Source organism: Jaculus jaculus, chromosome 8 (genome assembly GCF_020740685.1).
Source record: "Jaculus jaculus isolate mJacJac1 chromosome 8, mJacJac1.mat.Y.cur, whole genome shotgun sequence".
Taxonomy (NCBI): domain Eukaryota; kingdom Metazoa; phylum Chordata; class Mammalia; order Rodentia; family Dipodidae; genus Jaculus; species Jaculus jaculus.
Window position 1 is genome coordinate 125,370,877 of NC_059109.1, and position 5,291 is coordinate 125,376,167.

Below are 5,291 nucleotides of genomic sequence, written 5' to 3' on the forward strand. Positions count from 1 at the left end.
GCCTCGTGCCATTGCAAATGAATTCCAGATGTATGAGCCACTTTCTGCTTTTACGTGAGTGCTGGGGAATCGAGCCCAGGATATCAGGTTTTTCAAGCAAGCACCTTTAACCACCGAGCCACCTCCTCAGTCCTTGATCTCGTGTCTCAGGAACAAGGTTGACCTCTAGAATTCCAGAATTCACCTCACACCTTCAAAAGGTGCTGTTTGTTTCCTGATATGTCCTTTCTGCTCTCTCGTGCATCCACACTTGAGGCAAATGTGAACGCATGCCGAGGAAGGGTGGTGCGCAGGAAGAGTCCCGCTGCCCTTGGACCTGATGCTCAGGGCCAGGTGCAGTCCCTTCGCTAGCAACAGCAACATGTTGTAGCTACTGATTTTTTTATAGACATATATATAGGCACTTCTAGTTAAAACTGACAAAATTAAGATAATACAACACGGGCTGGAGAGATTGCTTAGCGGTTAAGCGCTTGCCTGTGAAGCCTAAGGACCCCGGTTCGAGGCTCGGTTCCCCAGGTCCCACGTTAGCCAGATGCACAAGGGGGCGCACGCGTCTGGAGTTCGTTTGCAGAGGCTGGAAGCCCTGGCGCGCCCATTCTCTCTCTCTCCCTCTATCTGTCTTTCCCTCTGTGCCTGTTGCTCTCAAATAAATAAATTAATTAATTAAAATTTAAAAAAAAAGATAATACAACACTACTTTCCTCCCTCTGATAGCCACCACACTTCTTAAATGACATCAGAAAGCAGTTTCAATCCTGACCTACAACTCATCTGAACTATGACCTGGGAAGGCTATAGGGAAAATAAAATCCATGGCAGGGGGTTGAGGTGTGGCATGAACAGAAACAGGAGAGGTACAAGGGCCCAGCAGACACCTGACAGGCATTCGGTACCCAGCACAGAACCTGGCCCACAGTGGGCATTATTCATGAAAGCGCTCATTTTCTGTCAGCAGAGGGGCTGCTAAACTTAAGGTAGGCTAGGAAGGAAGGCATGAGTGAATGGCTTTCTCAGGAGATGGAAGGAGAGAGGGAGGGAGAAAGGGAGGGAGATGAATGTGGAGAGGAGAAACTTAGTCCAGTCAAAGCCAAGGAATAAGACCATGGTTCAGGAGCAGCCACCAGGGAGCAGGGAGCGCCCCCCCCCCCCAGGACATGTGACTCACTTGATGGGCTCTCTCCTGCCACACTCTAAGTAGAGTTTTCTGTCCTCTGACATCGTAGGCCTAGAGTCCAACCCCTCCCCCCGCCCACACACACACCTGAGGCTGGAGAGCCAGTGTGCCTAAGCCTCATCTCTGAAAGACAAAGGTCCCATTCTCTCTGGCTGCCCACAGCTGGGACCCACGTGTAGCAGCAAGATCCTGGGCTGGGAGCCAGGCCGTTGGATCCCACCCAGCCCCGCCATGGCAGCAAGTTGACGTATGAACTTGGGGCAAGGCACTCTCCCTCTGCAGTTTTGACTTTAAAAACAGAAGCCGTCACATTCCTTGCCTTCCTCCCTGGGTGATGTCTGATGTGCTATGCAAAGAGTGATGAAAAACAGCCTTGTGGGTCACCCAAACACAAGCCACAGTGATTGCCAGTATCCTCATTGTGCCTTGATCCACACACCAACTGTCCTCCACTCCTGCTGGCCTCCTGCCCTCCTGTTCTCCTGTCCTTCTGGAATGCAGCTGAATCAAGAGTACAGTCCTTGGGCTGGAGAGATGGCTTAGCGGTTAAGGTGCTTGCCTACAAAACCAAAATTCCCAGGTTCAATTCCCTAGGACCCAGGTAAGCCAGATGCACAAGGTGGTGCATGCACCTGGAGTTCATTTGCCGTGGCTAAAGGCCTTGGCCTGCCCATTTCATTCATTCTCTCCCTCCCTCCCTGTCTCTCTCTCTCTCTTTCTCTCTCTCTCTCCAATTAATAAATTTAAAAAGTAAAACATAGCTGTGCAATTCTCTCCAGCACTCTTGTTACATTTCCCAGACCCTTGACCTTTTGGAAGCTGGTATTGAGTCAGAAGACCTTTCCTGAACAGCCCAAACAACTGCCCCGTTTCTGACCACTCTGATGAAGGACGAGGAGACACGGATACCCGCGGCATCTGCTTTCCCCTCTCTGGCCTCACTTGCCTCCTCTGACAAGAAAAGTGATGGTGGTAACTTCACAGCATTGCCTTGAGACTCACCCGTGGGGGTGTTGGACCCGCAGCCTGCATGTTGCCCACCGGTTACTCAAGCATCCAAATGGTTGTGTGTGTGACATTGTGACAGGAAGTCATCTACAAAGTTCATACTCTCAGCATGTGCAATTAACGTCTCTGAGCTGGTCGACGTTCATAGCAGTTCTGGGCCTCAAGGAGTCCACGGGCCACAGGTTGGACACCCCTGCCAGGGTAAAGAGCCCACCCTAATCCCTGAACGCAAGATGGACTCAGCACACATTTGTGGCCTTGGCTGCCTGAAATCCTTTCATGAGCAATACTCTCCTTGCTCTCTCTCCCTCGCTCTCTTCCTTGCTGGCTCCTCTTAAAGCCCAAATACCAGTGGGAGGGGGGCACAGAAGTCACAGGCCCACAAGCTCATATAGGCCTAGCCAGTGGTGACCCCACTCTGAAATGAAATAGCAATGATGAACATGGAGAAAGGGTATGTTTGGTTTAGGGGGAGGGGGCTGAGCATGAAAGAACCAGACTATCTCCCATCCCATAGTCACCTGTGAATGTTTCTCTGGCCCGCCGATCTCTTTGCTATTCTAAAACCTTTGGTGTTAAAGGGAGGGGTGATCTTAAGGAGGACAGCCTCTCTGTCCTTGTGTCTGCAAGGGCTCTGGTACCCAGCCCTAAGTCAGAGCTCCTGGCGCCATCCTGTGGTCATTAAGGGGATTGCAGGAGAAACGAGCTAGGGCGAAGAAGAACTGGGAGAGGCTGCGCTGGCTCAAGCCACGGAAGAGCGAAAGAATCTGCCCTCTGCCATCCATCCCTCAGCGGTTCCCATCAGTGTAGTGCTCTGTTCCACTCGGACCCTGTGCAAGGCTTCTGGCTGGTCCAGATGTTTGCCCATTTTGTGGTGTTAGGTTGAGAACTAAGACTGAGATCGCCTAGATCTCACGTTCTTCAACTGAGAAATGAAGGGGTTGGGCAAGATGTGGTCCGACACGTAGTAGTTCAGCTGACCCTGACATTCAGGTAAGCTCTTCCCCATCCCTACCCTTACACTCGGTCACTCCTGACACACACCGGTATGTTTCACTCACCTATAAAAGTCCTCCATGGGTGGATGTGGAAATTAGCCAGAGTTTTAAGTTTGGCTCAAAGCAGATTTTGCCTTCATTTCCTGTCCTTCGTTCCATCAGAATATCAACCCCCCTCTGTCTGCCACAGTTATAGGCTGGTGGGCTTCATCCACTCTAGACTTGAAGTCCCCCAGCTCAAGGGGTTTTCATAGTCACGTGATGTCCTCTTTACCCAGCCTGGCCTGGGGCCAAGCACAGATGAGCGCCTGCTTTGAATCAATCAGCCAAAAGTCAGCCCTGTATGGTGCCAGAGTTCTTTCTCTCCCCCCCAACCTCTCTCTCTCTCTCTCTCTCACTTTCTCTCTCTCTCACACACACACACAGTGTACCTGAAACCTATGGATAAATATGTGATCTTCCATAACAAAGAATGTGATTATGCTGGCGAGTTTCTTAAATGGGGACATTATCCAGGCGGCAGCAATATAACTATAAGGCTCCTCACAAGGCCTGAGACAGGAGAGGGGCAGATGAAGAAAGGGATGTAAGACCCTGAGTCAAGGAATTCAGGGGGCTTCCAGAAGCTGAGAAAGGAAGGAAAAGCACGTCTTCAGAAAGTCCGCAGCCATCTTAGATTTCTGACTCCCAGAACTACAAAGGTCATGAATCCATAGTGCTTCTTACTTGCCACAGATGGGGCTTTGGGAAAATTAACCTATTGGAGCCTCCATTTCTTCATCCATAAAGTTCTTCCCTCACAAGGCTCTTCTTAGGATAAAAGGATAGTCCTTGCAAGTTACTTAAAATGATGCCCAACATTGAATGCATTTCTATTACCGTAAGAATTCAGGTAGTAATTACCTTTAACTAAGGACCTGATAATGTATCCAACACAATGTCAGACGCCTTAGAAGAAATTCCTCAAGTCACACCAACCACTGGGGAGTAACAATTTCCATTTTAGCTTTGCCTATGGCCAAACAAACCTACAGTAATTTGTCTGAGTCACTCTGGAACTGGAAACTTTTTTTTTTTTTTTCCAGTTTTTCGAGGTAGGGTCTCACTCTAGCCTAGGCTGACCTGGAATTTACTATGTAATCTCAGGGTGGCCTCGAACTCAACGGCGATCTTCCTACTTCTGCCTCCCGAGTGCTGAGATTAAAGGCGTGAGTCACCACGCCCGGCTTAGAAACATTTTAAACTTTACGTTTTCTTACGCGTACCTGAGAAGTTTGTGTTCCTTGCTAGTAAAATAAATAAATAAATAATTTTTTTTTTAAGTTTCGGGGTTGGAGAGATGGCTTAGCGGTTAAGGCGTTTTCCTGCAAGTCCTAAGGACTCAGGTTCAATTCCCCAGGTTCCACATAAGCCAGATGCACAAAGTGGCGATGCATCTGGTGTTCCTTTGTAGAGGCTGGAGGCCCTGGCGCGCCCATTCATTCTGATTCTCTCTCTCCCTCTTCTCTCCTTATAAATAAATGCTCTTTTTTTTTTTAAGTTTTGTTTTGTTGGGGGGCCCAGGGGGAGGACAAGAAGCTGGGGCAGAGCCGATATTGCCTCCTCCCACCGAGCGCCCTGAGCCGGAGGGAGACGGATGCAGGTGGAATTCTTCGCTGGGCACCTACAACGTCCATCTGGGTGTTCCGTCAGGGCTCCTCCCACTTCCTCACCAACTTCCCAGCTTGGGCCGCATGGGGGGGGGGGGCGGAGGGCACCGTGAGACAGGAATTGTGAAAGAACCGTTCAATCGCTGGAGGATGAAGGGGCGCAGACATGCTCAGACCCCAAGGGTTCCCGCGGAACTCCCTCCCTTCCCGCATCCTGCATAAGGAGCCTTTTGTTCTTTGCTGAATAAACAAGACGGGGAATGTCCGTCCCCCACCGCCCGGGCCCCCTGCTCGACCCCCCGCACAATGCGCCTTTCTCCAAGGAGACGCCATCCGGGCGCCTGCGGAGAGGGCTCCGTCTGGTCTCCCCTCCCCCTCGGGGCACTGCAAGATCCACACACCGACCTCGTGGAAACTCTTGTGGGCTTTTTTGTTTGTTTGTTTTGTTTTGTGTTTTTT